Source organism: Cervus elaphus, chromosome 18 (genome assembly GCF_910594005.1).
Source record: "Cervus elaphus chromosome 18, mCerEla1.1, whole genome shotgun sequence".
In the NCBI taxonomy this organism is placed as follows: domain Eukaryota; kingdom Metazoa; phylum Chordata; class Mammalia; order Artiodactyla; family Cervidae; genus Cervus; species Cervus elaphus.
The window spans coordinates 68,615,251-68,629,722 of record NC_057832.1 but is presented as its reverse complement, the minus strand read 5'-3'; the positions used below and the strand labels follow the sequence as shown (position 1 = coordinate 68,629,722).

At 41.9% G+C, this 14,472-nt stretch overlaps 1 protein-coding gene across 6 annotated transcripts in view; it reads right to left on the bottom strand.

Annotated features, from left to right (window-relative positions):
* Window positions 1-14,472, bottom strand: part of AOAH (acyloxyacyl hydrolase) — a 183,721-nt gene that overhangs the window by 40,211 nt on the left and 129,038 nt on the right. The gene's annotated exons all lie outside the window — the stretch shown is intronic.

The window sequence follows — 14,472 nt, the reverse complement described above, 5'->3', positions numbered from 1 at the left end:
TTGTGTATGTGTGTGTGCAGGCTCATATGCGCATGTGCGCTTGTCTCTTGCATCTGTTTCATTAGCAGGCAAATTCTTTACCACTGTGCCACCTTGGAAGCCCTAGGCATAGTAGGTCCCCATTTTATAGATGAGGAAACCGAGGCTCACTTAAAGTGACGTTCCCAGCGCCACACAACTGATCATTTGGAGAGTTGCATTTCTGTAAGGATGAGCTCTGGCTCCCTGTGTGACATGGCTTCTCTAGACTGGGTGCTAGAAAGAGTGACCCCAAATAAGTTCACTGTTTCTTTGTCCATTGGAAGATAGTCGGCAGTAGTTGGCGAGTAATCCTCAGGTGGATGGTACAATTCCAGTGGCAAGGAAGATTTTCCTGTAACTTCTAGCCTTGGAAGCTTGAGGGGAAAGCCAGTGGGTTTCTTGTGGAAACAAACGGGGAAAAGGGCAGTGCATAGCTATTAGGAACTAACTAGCCCATGTCCCCTTGAAACTGTGTGACCATGCAGGGCAGGCCTCCTTTGCCACATACAACTAGATGCAAGCTATATGTGCAGCATTGATGTTCTCTTGGCTGATTCCGAAATGTTAGCATAAAAATGAACATTGCTTTATTTCCTCGCTCATTGTGGTAAAATATACAACACATAAACATAACTGTTTTAATCCTTTTTGAGTGTGCAATTCAGTGGCATTAAATACATTTACATTGTTATGCAACCATCACCACTATACATTTCTAGAATTTCCCTGTCATACCAAGTAGAAGCAGTCGCTGATAACACCATTCTACCTTCTGTTGGTATATATTGAACTATTCTGTGTACCTCAGATGGGTGGAATCATACCTTATTCATCTTTTTGTGTTGGACTTATTTCACTTAGCATAATGTTCTCAAAGGGCCTCCATTTGTAGCCTGTGTTAGAATTTCTTTACTTTTAAAGACTGAATGGTTTTCCATTGTATGTACATACCACATTTTGTTTATCCATTCATCTGTCAATGGGCATTCGAGCTGCTTCTACCATTTGATTATTATGAATATGCTGCCTATGAACATCGGTGTGCAAGTATCTGTTTAGGTTCATTTATGTTTTTTAAATCATTGGACCATATGACAATGCTACATTTAATTTATTTTAGGAATCGTCAGACACTCTTTGTTTCCTTTTTGTGGTGGGGTTTCCCTGATAGCTCAGCTGGTAAAGAATCCGCCTGCAATGCGGGAGACCTGGGTTCAATCCCTGGGTTGGGAAGGTCCCCTGGAGAAGGGAAAGGCTACCCACTCCAGTATTCTGGCCTGGAGAATTCCATGGACTATATAGTCCATGGGGTCTCAAAGAGTCGGACACCACTGAGCAACTCTCAGTTCAGGGTAGTATTAAATATGCATACAGACATGCAAATTAAGGGCTGTCAGTTCAGCTTAGCATGGAAGCATTTATTCACTCTCTCCGTTCATCTGTTGAGAACCTGCCGTATGCCTGACACATAGTAGGGAATTAATAGGTGAGTTGGACACAGGCTTTATACCCGAGGATTACCATCTATGGGGGCAGACACATGACTGAGCACTGGAGTAAGTTTGCAAATCCAAACCAGAAAACTCAATGTGATTTGAGCCTGTTATCTCTGCTCAGAGAAGGTGCCAGGTTTTACAACACCGAGTCCTAAACATAGACTCAAAGTACTTCTGGGCGTGAGGTTGTTCCCTTTTGCTCTCAAGAGGGAAGATAAGAAGGACAGCCACTGGGAGCCTACAGTGGCTGACTCATCTCATCAGCTGAGCCCTTCATTCAGTGCCAGCTCCAGGACTCTCAACTTCCCATTTTCAGTAAGATAATAAATCAAGAGGTGTTTAATTCTCACTCTTTGATTTTTCTCTTAATGAGAAATGAAAACTCAAGCCATGAGTGGGAGAAATAATAAAGGGCCAGGTCAGGGATTGTCAGTAATTTCCCTCATTATCCAGAGTACAACTGGGAATTGGGGTGCAGAGTACCCACAGAGCTTGAAGAAAATGGAAATGAAAACCTGCCGTGGCATGCCATATGGAGAGCCCCGCCCTGGGCCCACATCCCCCGATCTCTCTGCTGCCAAGACAAATATGGCAGGCCAATGGCAATGGCTTGAGGTAGATAGAAAAGCAGCAATCACAGACATCCACCCAAGGAGAGAGGAAGTATGCATACTTCTTTACCCAAATGTTTGTTTTTTTCTGGTGGGTGTTTGTAATAGGAGCAAAGAATTTTCTTTGCTCCAAAGCTGTTATACTTCCATGATTTCCATTTTCTTTTGGAAATCTCAGTTTTATGGGATTATGTAATGAGTTTACATAATTCCCATGTCACTGTCTCTTCTGAGTCCCCTTTTCCTATGTCTGCTACTCTTTTACCAACCACATCATCATTTGGTATCTCTCTGCCTCCCAAGCTGCATTTTCTCTCTTCTCCTGTATGTAGACTTCCTCCAGGCTGCTGATTTTTTTGCTGTTACTGCTACTACTATTACAGAAAATACTTAGTAAAGCAGTTGGAGATGAAAGTTGTGAGCGGGAGAGAAAGATAACTCCTAGCCTGTGGAATGTGGCAAAACAAGAGCAGCATTCAAAGAACTGGCGATGCCTTTAAGAGGTTCCCACCTGGTCTCCACAGTGATAGATCAGAGAAATGGAAAAGTTCTGACTATGAAATAGGGACATTTAATTTATTTGTCAACATAGTCCAATGGAGAATCTACCTGTCATCAAGAAAGGAAAGAACAGGGTCCTTATTGGCCACAAGTCTGAATTTTGGCTCGTCTTTTTTAAATAAGGCACTATACACTGCAAGAAAAGAAGGGTTTCCCATAATGTCAGTATGGTTTTCCTTTCATGAGTAAATTTCAGCTTACAGTTTCACTGCTGAATCAGTGTTGACTATAGCAGCAAGTGCTTCATATTCTGGACGTTCAAATCAACTGGTAAGACTCTCTTAATGGTCTTTTAAATAATCTGTAATTTTAAATTCTGTGCTTGATCCAGATACTTTTGGATTCTGTGGGAAAAGGCCAGGATGGGATGATTTGAGAAAATAGCATTGAGACATGTATATTACATATGTGAAATAGATGGTCAGTCCAAGTTTGATGCATGAAACAGGGCACTCAAAGTCAAGCCAGTGAACTGGGGCAACCCAGAGGGATGGGATGGGGAGGGAAGTGGGAGGGAGGTTCGGGATGGGGGGACACATGTACATCCATGGCTGATTCATGTCAATATGTGGCAAAAACCTCCACATTATTCTAAAGCAATTAGCCTCCAATTAAAATAAATAAAAGCAAAAGATCTAGTTCTTATATGAGAACCTGTAAAAAAGGACTGCAAGGTGCATTTTACAACCTCCGCTACATAGCTTTTTTTTTGTCAGATAGTTACAACATTTTGGCATTGACATCTGTTAGTTTTCTTTTCCCCTGCAAGTTGAGATTTTTCTGGTTCCTTATATGCTGAGTAATTTTGGATTTTATCCTTGGCATCTTGGATATTAAAAGACTCTGAGGCTTGTACTTTTGTCTTATTAGGCAATCCACTCAGGTTCAGGAGGCAAGTTCTACCCAGTCTTCCGGGAGGTTATGATTTCAATGTCTATTCCACTCGCAAAGCCTCTGTTGTATTATTCTGATTAGTCTCAGGTCTGTGCCACTGAGTGGGACCTGGATAGTAGTCTATGTCGAAGTTGAGTTCTCAGAGTCTTTGGTATGCAATTAAGGATCAGATCTGTGCATGTTCAGCTCAAGATTAAGCCCAGGAGTTCATACACTACTTTATGAGGTTGCTTTCCCAAGTTCCTCCGACTCTAGAAGCTCCTTGGTCCTTTCGGGTTCCTTGGGCTCCCCTCCATGGTCCTAAAGCCCCAGTTTTCACTCCCCTACTCTCATGTACACTTCTCACAGATTAACTCAGTACCAGTTCAGTTCAGTCACTCAGTCGTGTCCGACTCTCTGCAACCCCATGAATCGCGGCATGCCAGGCCTCCCTGTCCATCACCAACTCCTGGAGTTTACTCAAACTCATGCCCATTGAGTCGGTGATGCCATCCAACCAACTCATCCTCTGTTGTCCCCTTCTCCTCCTGCCCCCAATCCATCCCAGCATCAGGGTCTTTTCCAGTGAGTCAACTCTTCAAATCAGGTGGCCAAAGTATTGGAATTTCAGCTTCAACATCAGTCCTTCCAATGAGTACCCAGGACTGATCTCCTTTAGGATGGACTGGTTGGATCTCCTTGCAGTCCAAGGGACTCTCAAGAGTCTCCTCCAACACCACAGTTCAAAAGCATCAATTTTTCGGCACTCAGCTTTCTTCACAGTCCAACTCTCACATCCATATATGACCACTGGAAAAACCATAGCCTTGACCAGATGGATCTTTGTTGGCAAAGTAATGTCTCTGCTTTTTAATATGCTATCTAGGTTGGTCATAACTTTCCTTCCAAGGAGTAAGTGTCTTTTAATTTCATGGCTGCAATCACCATCTGCAGTGATTTTGGAGCCCCCCAAAATAAAGTCTGACACTGTTTCTACTGTCTCCCCATCTATTTCCCATGAAGTGATGGGACCAGATGCCATGATCTTAGTTTTCTGAATGTTGAGCTTTAAGCCAACTTTTTCACTCTCCTCTTTCACTTTCATCAAGAGGCTTTTTAGTTCTTCGCTTTCTGCCATAAGGGTGGTGTCATCTGCATATCTGAGGTTATTGATATCTCTCCCAGCAATCTTGATTCCAGCTTGTGCTTCTTCCAGCCCAGTGTTTCTCATGATGTACTCTGCATAGAAGTGAAATAAGCAGGGTGACAATATACACTCTTGACATACTCCCTTTCCTATTTGGAACCAGTCTGTTGTTCCATGTCCAGTTCTAACTGTTGCTTCCTGACCTGCATACAGGTTTCTCAAGAGGCAGGTCAGGTGGTCTGGTATTCCCATCTCTTTCAGAATTTTCCACAGTTTAGTGTGATCCACACAGTCAAAGGCTTTGGCATAGTCAATAAAGCAGAAATAGATGTTTTTCTGGAACTCTCTTGCTTTTTCGATGATCCAGCGAATATTGGCAATTTGATCTCTGGTTCCTCTGCCTTTTCTAAAACCAGCTTGAACATCTGGAAGTTCACAGTTCATGTATTGCTGAAGCCTGGCTTGGAGAATTTTGAACATTATTTACTAGTGTGTGAGATGAATGCAATTGTGCAGTAATTTGAGCATTCTTTGGGATTACCTTTCTTTGGGATTGGAATGAAAACTGACCTTTTCCAGTCCTGTGGCCACTGCTGAGTTTTCCAAATTTGCTGGCATATTGAGTGCAGCTCTTTCACAGCATCATCTTTAGGGATGTGAAATAACTCAGCTGGAATTCCATCACATCCACTAGCTTTGTTCATAGTGATGCTTTCCAAGGCCCCCTTGACTTCACATTCCAGGATGTCTGGCTCTAGGTGAGTGATCACACCATTGTGATTATCTGGGTCATGAAGATCTTTTTTGTACAGTTCTTCTGAGTATTCTTGCCACCTCTTCTTAGTATCTTCTGCTTCTGTTAGGTCCATAACATTTCTGTCCTTTATCGAACCCATCTTGGTGTGAAATGTTCCCTTGGTATCTCTAATTTTTTTGAAGAGATCTCTCATCTTTCCCATTCTGTTGTTTTCCTCTATTTCTTTGCAGTGATCACTGAGGAAGGCTTTCTTATCTCTCCTTGCTATTCTTTGGAACTCTGCATTCAAATGGGAATATCTTTCCTTTTCTCCTTTGCTTTTCGCTTCTCTTCTTTTCACAGCTATTTGTAAGGCCTCCTCAGACAACCATTTTGCCTTTTTACATTTCTTTTCCATAGGGATGGTCTTGATCCCTGTCTCCTGTACAATGTTACGAACCTCTGTCCATAGTTCATCAGGCTCTCTGTCTATCAGATCTAATCCCTTAAATGGTATAGGACCTCATAATAAGAGGACAGAATGAGAAAATGAGTGACAGGGGATTTGCCTTACCCTTCTGGTAACACAGCTCTTGTCATTAGAGAGGCTGTCTCTGGTGGCTCAGAAGTTAAAGAATCTGCCTGCAGTGCAGGAGATGTGGGTTTGATCCCTGGGTTGGGAAGATCCTCTGGAGAAGGGAATGGCAACCCACTCCAGTATTCTTGTCTGGAGAATTCCATGAAAGAGGATCCTGTTGGGCTACAGTCCATGGGATTGAGCCGGACACAACTGAGCAACTAACACCTCTCCACCGAGAATTCTAGGCACCTCCTCACTGCTGCCCTGACACTGAGAAGAAACTCCTTTCCCACTTCTAGAGTGAGAACTAGAGGGTTTCTTCTAACTCCACCTGTTCATGCCACTCTTCACTTCTGGATTTTGGGCAGTATTGCGTCTAGTTTGGAAGATATCAGAGGACAACAAAATGCCAGCATCACTGCTGGTTTGGCTGATTCTGGTTTTCTTCTTCTGTTTATTTTTCCAGAGTCCTCCAATACCTTTCCCATACATTCTGTCTAGGTTTTATGGCTGCATTTCTTCAGACAGACAGGGTGGAGTGTGCTTACTCCATTATACCCGGAACCAGAAACCTGAATGCATTATAAAGAGTATAAATAGTTCATGAAAAATGTGGTGTCATACAATGACCTAAAATAAATTTAATAATGTCATTTAACTTTAATTAAATGTTAAATAGTGCAGATTTTGCTTATAAATGTAGGAAGCATTTTGAAGAGCACAATTTGTATAATCTAGTTTAAAAAATTAGCCATGAGAAATTTAAATTCTTTCTTTTCTCTAAAAGTGTTGCTTGTAATAAGCAGAAATATTCAAACTAATACATTGACCTCCAACTCAAAATAGTAGGTACTTAATAATTGTTTGTTTTGACAGTTTCTGATGGTGTTTCTACTACTGAAAATGCTTTCAAAACCACAAGTGTGGTTCTGAATTTCTGTGACAAAACTAGATAAATGATTCCCCAAAACATGTATTTTTAGAAGAATATCATAACCTCCCCAGAGTCACTCTAATCTACCTGCTAGTCTCAAAACTTGACATAGCTTCACAAGTATCCTTCAGCTATGCTAAACTTCTCTCTCCTTTTCCCCCAAAGATACTTTGCCCTTGGAGCATCTATGCACCAAGTCACCATCTCCCCATGGTTTTTGGATTTCTATTTTTTTTCTGCAAGGCTCTCTGCTCAAATGTATCTTCTCTGAAGATTTCCTCTCCTCCAGGCAGAGCTAAGTGGTTCCTACCTTCAGAAGGCCTCAATCTCCCTCTATTTTAGTGTCATTTTATAAGAACCATAATTGTTTCCATCTTGTCTCTCTTTTCTGTTTACTTATGATCTCCTTAAAGATGGGAACTTTGTCTTGTTCACCCTTCTGTTTCTAGCACCTATTGCAATATTGGGGAGGAAACACAGAGAGTGGTGGGGCAAAATACAATGGAACATGAGAGGAAGGGAAGTAGAAGAGAAGACCAGTGGTAAAAGGCACAGCCCAAGATGCTTTGAAACTGACAAAAATCCAGCAAGTTCATTTCAACTATCAACACAAGTAGCAGTGTACTTTCCCTATCATGGCCTTTATCTTGAGTCCTAAACAAAAGGGATTGATTGAAAAGAGACCCTTTAGGACTTCAGGAACCCTTGCCATGGAGAGTTACATATAAAAGTGTAAAGTATTTGCTTCTGAATCTGTCCTCTGCAGGTGTGCTGATACAAGAAGTACAGAATGAAAATTTTGACCTAACAGAAGAATCTCAAGCATATGCTCATCATTCTTTGTATTATAATTGTTGTCAGTTACACTGCCCCACTTTGATGTGTTGCATGGGACAAGCAGAAGCCAGAAAGGGATGTGTGGATAAATCCTAAGAAATAGTCCCACTGGAATCAGAATATCTTCATTCTTTAATGACTCTTTGAAATTCCAGAAAGTATTAAAAATTGGAACGATGTCCTCTAATAAAAGGAGGGAAATGTATCCCTCTATATGAGATATGTCACACTAAAATAGAAACTTTTGAAATCACTCTTTCAAAAGTTTCTATTATAGTTAAGTGCTGTATCTTGGAAGTATTTTTGGTCTTTGAGAGAAATAACAAGTTTTGATGCCTGCAGTCCTATAGTATATCTGTGCGCATTTGCCTTTTAGATCAAGCATCTCAAAAATCAGTATTAAAATCTTTCTTTGTTGTTGTGATCACACTAGATCATAGCTCCCAAACGGAAATTTCCTAGTTGTTTTGTTATAAATAATTTCTGTTATTTCCTCTCAACATCTTGGGTTGAGACCAAATATTCCACCCAGTGGTTGGGTTCATCAAATATTTACTGAGGGCCTATTTCTGTTTGGCAAAGGTGACTTCTTTGCCTCTTCCAATACACTGTGGCTTTAAAAAATTGTCTTAAAATTTTCACTTTGAAATGATTTCTAAAAAGTTGAAATAATTTCCATAAGTTAGAATACTAAACAAAAAGTTGCAAATATAGAACAAAGGATTTGCACATACCCTTTCATCCAGATTCCCTAAATGTGAAATGTGAGCATCTTTCATAATCATAGTACTGTGATGGAAATCAGGATATTCACATTGGTTCAATACTATTGTCTACTCTACAGACCTCCTTCAAATTTCACTAATTGCCTCACTGATGACCAGGGCCAGGATCCAATTCAGGATTACATGTTGTACTTACTTTCATGTTTGTCTTTTTTTTTTTTTAATGTCTGTTTCGCCTCATTTAATCTGGGCTGATTTCTTAGTCTTTCTTTGTCTTTCACAACCTTGACACTTTTGAAGGGTGCTGGCCGATTATTTTATACAATATCCTTCATTTTGGGTTTGTCTTATGTTTCTTCATGATTTAATTCAGATTATAACTAAATACTACAGTAGCAGCAGACTACAGTGGCAGTTGCTCAGTTAAAGTACAAAACCTTTTTTCTTCCAATACAAAGATTTGGGGGAGGGGTTGGGAGGGTGTATAAATAATAAGCCCTTGTATATATAATTGAATTCAGCTAAGCCTGAATTAATACTTCATTTGTAGTTTTTCTCTTAATCCTTCTTTTTCTTGTCTCTATCGCTTTCTGAAAGGACCACTTTTGATAAAGAAAGCTGACACAGAATGCTGGGTCAAGGTATCTAATTCTGACATTCACCTGGCCTCCAAGGCAGGTACTGGTGTACCAGCAAGTAAGATGGTGGCTTTAGAGACTAGAATTCAAACGCAGGACAGCATGGTCTGGTGGGGAGCCTGGACAGACACGCTGGTGTGCCCAGTAGGATCCAGGCACAGGTTTCAGCTCGAACAAGCTAATGGACCATGGGCAAGTTACTTCTCTCCACTCCCTTTCACTCTGATTCTGCTCCAAGCCCTCCTCCTTGGAGAGGAGTCTACCTTAGAATTGCATCCTCACCCCATCACTACCCAGCTTTCTCTTCTCCTCCCCACTCCACCCATTCAGCCTTCCTATGACGTTCTCCTGTAGGTGGTCTGAATGTAAATTCCACATGCAGCCCTGAATTTTGCCCCCCTGTTTTAGTTTCTCCAGGTCTGTTCTGTCAGATTCTCTCCCATTCTCCATATGGTTTAACTGAAGGCTAAACAGGGGAAACATCAAGATGAATTCTTCTCTTTTTTTTTTTAAGGTGTGGGGCCTGGGGGCTGGGTAGAGATGCCAAGAAGTTCAAGATCAAATCTGGTTTGTGGTAAGGGGCTTGAGGTTGGGTTGGGCTGGGTAGATGAGTCTGCAAACACATGCACTTTGGCAAATGTTAAAGTCCTCCATTTTTCATATCTATATGTTTGCAGTCACTCCCTTGTGCCCCACTCTCCCACTGAGTGGGTTAACATATGGGTGCACAGAGAGAGGCAATCTCTCACTGTATGGATGGGCCCCTCAAGAAAACACACTCTTCAGCACTTTTGACTTTCTGAAAACAAAACAACCCCAAACAGGTGTTTACACCAGTTTTGCTAAACTTGCAAAAATAAAATGAAGGAGGTTGCCGGCAAAAAAAGACATTCTATTTCAAGCCAGTAAAGTCCCGTTTGCAAACTGTAAAGAGATCCTCAGTGCAACCCCTAAGCCCGTCAGATGCCCTCCTCGGCAGACTGTGGCCATGGAGATTTAGGGTTGGGATTTGCTTGTTTCTTAAAGCAGAAGAGCCTTGTTTATTTTGGAAGGCAATGCCTTATGAATTTTTATTTACTTTAAAATACATACTGATATTGAATACCATGTTAACATTTGTTTTTCTTCTACCCTTTATTTTAGATGGAGTGTAATCTTGTCACTCAGAGTTTTTGCCCACCATGGAGGTATTCAGGTTGGCAAAAGATTACTGTGTGTATGCTTTTCCTCTCTTCAAAGGTTAAATGTAACCCCTGAGAGTTATTAGTTTGAAAAAAGCATGTTGGGTTGACAGGTACCTACTACATGCAGCAGAGTCTGAGCTCAGGCTTGCGGGTACATGTTCTCAGTGTCAGAGGGGGAAGCCAGACTTGAAGCAAATGACTCAGCCATAAGCGAGGACACAGAGGCAGGGACAAAGGGCTTCAGTGAGGGTTGAATAAAAGCTAGTATTTTTTTTTTAAATCATACAGTCATTTTTAGATGAACTTTTTTTTCCCCTTTATTTTGCTTTTTATTTGTTGGCTGCACCGTGCAGCATGTGGGATCTTAGTTCCTTGATCAGGCATTGAACCTTCAACCCTGCATTGGAAACATGGAGTCGTAACCACTGGACCATCAGGGAAGTTCCCAGAGCTAGTATTTATTCAGTCCTCCCTGAGCACCAGGTCTGAGTCCCAGTGATGGGGTCCCAAAGACTAGAACATGCACCATGGGTGTAGGAGGTGGTTTTGGGGTCCATGTTTGCTGTGTCCACCTTCCCAACTGAATACTGACTGGCATCCATGCTTAGAGCTCTAGTCTCTGATGGGTGATCATCACTAGAGAGAAGGTGAAACCCCTCATCTGTTTCTGCTCCTTCCAAAATGTTTTAGACCTTCCAGCTCAACCAGTCAAGGCTTGTTCTCCAGCCCCTTCCAGCCACAGCTTCCATCTCTTGCCCCACCCGTCTCAGTGCAGCGGTCCTTCACTGCCCCACCCTCAGCACTTTCTTGCCTTAGCCCTGCCCTTGCCTGCTGTCTCCTCCAGCCTTTCTAGGGGAGCCCCAACCCTGCTCCCCAGGCTGTACCCACCTTCCATTTCCCAGGGCTCCGTCTGCAGTCCCCTCATTTCTCCTCTACCCTTCATCCCAGCTCCTCTCTATCAGTCTTAGACCTGCTATCTATCAGTTTCCATCACCTCCCACTCCTATCCCTAGCCTGGCTTTTTCCTCCCAGAGGAAGCTCCCTTCTTTCTGCCAGATTCTCCAGGTGAGGCCGGCTGCCCCTCACCCATCTCCATTACCTTCCTGCTTGCCACTGTTTCCATGGGCCAGGAAACTCAATGCTAGATGCCCCTCTTTCTGCCCCTGAACTCTGAAAGTCTTTCTGTCATGAACATGTGTCTTTTAAATTTATTTTTGTTTTTTCAAATCTACTTACTTTGTAAAAAATGTTATATTGAAAAAGTGACTGATTTTTCAAATTGCTGAGTAAATAATAGGCCAGGTGATGAAGTTAGCAACAACAATGAATGATCACGAAGCAATGTATTTCCTCATTCAACCTTGACACAGCCTAGTTAAGTTCAAGTGTGGACTGCTATCACCCCACTTTGCAAAGGGAGACTCATGTGGGTTTTGTGACGAATTCCTTCATATCACATGACATAGTTTAAGGAATTGGCTTTATTGGGGAAAGGGCAAACTTACAAGGCTGGGTTTTTCCCCTGAACTCCTTCATCTTACTGAATTTAGGTGCAGCCTTTCCCCCAGGAGGATGGGGTGAAGAATCCCACTGGAGCTGGATTGTTGTCTAGGCAACCAAGAATGAGATCCCTGCGTCACCTTTGGCAATTGTGCTCATCAAACCATGATCCCCATTTTATAGATGCAGAAAAAGACCAGAGAAATTTAATAATTTGTCCAAGTCACACACCAGTTCCAGCGCCTAAATTCAAAACCAGTCTGCTATTTTTTACACAAAGGAAAAAGATTCTATGAAGCAACAAGGAGGGGAAGACCTCTGCTGTCTGTTCTCTGGGCTTTACTTTGCATCTCTGAGAAGTAAGGTGCTGTTCTGTGAGGACCCAGACCACTCCACGGTGTTTTGACCCTACACTGACCCCCACCCGACTCCCATGCTGTTTTGGGAGCTGTAAGGGGTGCTGTAACCCCTCCCCTTTGATGATTGTAAAGAAGGCTTAGCAGGAATCTCGGTGTGCCTAGCCCCCAGTGCCAGAGAATGAGTACCCAAATTAAGATGACTTCGACTGTTTACATTTTAAGATGCCTATGTTGCTGCTGCTAAGTCACTTCAGTCGTGTCCGACTCTGCGACCCCATAGAGAATCCCCCGTCCCTGGGATTCTCCAGGCAAGAACACTGGAGTGGGTTGCCATTTCCTTCTCCAATGAGTGAAAGTGAAAAGTGAAAGTGAAATTGCTCAGTCGTGTCCAACTCGTAGTGACCCCACGGACTGCAGCCTACCAGGTTCCTCCATCCATGGGATTTTCCAGGCAAGAGTACTGGAGTGGGGTGCCATTGCCTTCTCCAAAGATGCCGTATAATTGCTTACAATGGTTCATGGTAGACGTATCTATAGGAATTTGAGATCTTGTATGTAAATATCAAAAGGAAAATAGGAGCTGTTTCTCTAATTCTCACTATGCAATTTTTAAGAAATGCTTTCATATTTCATTCAACTCTTTCTTCCCTTTTTCCTATTTCTCTCTCACTGGTTCTGAAAAATAAGTGTATCCATAAGTATGCAGGCTGTAGAAAGCTGACTTTTTCTATATCTAATAAAAACCTTGGGGAGTAATTGAAATAACTTGGCTCTGGTAGTCAGGTTACATGCTGCATAATATCAAAGGAAAAATCCATAGTGAGGAAAGCAGCAGAAAACAGGAAGAGGAGCTGGAGAATAAAGCCAGAACATTAAATAATGAGTAACTAGGAGAAACTTAAAAAAAAATTTTTTTTAAATTACATCCTTAGAAAAATAAAAGAAGTTATACCAGACAGAGTGTATACTCTGTGTATTTCTAAGGATTGTGAATTTAAAGAAAAGAAAGGAAATACCACCCCCTGCCCCATCCTGCAACTCCACCCCAGCATCTATTCATTAGATAAAAGTCTGACAGAAGCCATGGGTTTCAATCAAATTTTGACACGCATGTTTTTTCATGATTAGGCTCTCCTCCCATATCCTTTCTCTCTTTTTATCTCCACAATCTGAATTTTAAAGAAATGCTGTCATGACAGTGTACCACAAAAGGAGAGATGTCGACTATAAATTGTACTAAGTACTTTTCAGAGAATTTTACTTTGGTCTTTTTGATTTTACAAAAGATGGCTGCATTCATTGTGGGTACAAAGTGATGTAGAGATGACATGCCTGGGTCTTGTGAGAGAGAGATGCTGGCGTTGCAGGCACATGGGGAGAGCACAGCTTCCAGCTTGTGTTTCTGGCCAAATCCTATTCCTTATTCTGCAGCTAACATGTCCCCTCAGCAGGGGACCTTGGACAAGTCCTTTATTTCGCCCGGTTTCCTTCTAGATTTTTTTGGTTGTTGTTGTTATTTCTATATAAAACCAAAATCTTTGGGAAACAGGTTAAAAAAAAAAAAGAAAAAGCAATCACCCATAATTTATCAAACATTATGATTTGGGTATATTTTCTTATGTGCAGCTATCTTTCTTTTCTTTTAAAAATATAGTAGAAATTAAAGCAATATCCAATTTTACATCCTGACTTTTCTTTTGGCAGTGTTTTGTCTTTCTAAGTAAAAACATGTGGGGACTTCCTTGGTGGCCTAGTGGTTAAGAATCCACCTGCAATGCAGGGGACATGAGTTCCATCCCTGGTCAGGGAACTAAGATCCCATGTGCTGCAGAGCAACTAAGCCTGTGAGCCAAAACTAGGGAGACAGTGTGTGCCAAAACTAGGGAGACTGTACACCAAAATGAAGATCCTGCAGGAGGCAAGGAAGATCCTAGGTGCTGCAAATAAGACTCGATGCAGTCAAATAAAAAATTTTTTTTTTTTTAAATTTTTTTATTAGTTGGAGGCTAATTACTTCACAACATTTCAGTGGGTTTTGTCATACATTGATATGAATCAGCCATAGATTTACACTTATTCCCCATCCCGATCCCCCCTCCCACCTCCCTCTCCACCCGATTCCTCTGGGTCTTCCCAGTGCACCAGGCCGGAGCACTTGTCTCATGCATCCCACCTGGGCTGGTGATCTGTTTCACCATAGATAGTATACATGCTGTTCTTTTGAAACATCCCACCCTCACCTTCTCCCACAGAGTTCAAAAGTCTGTTCT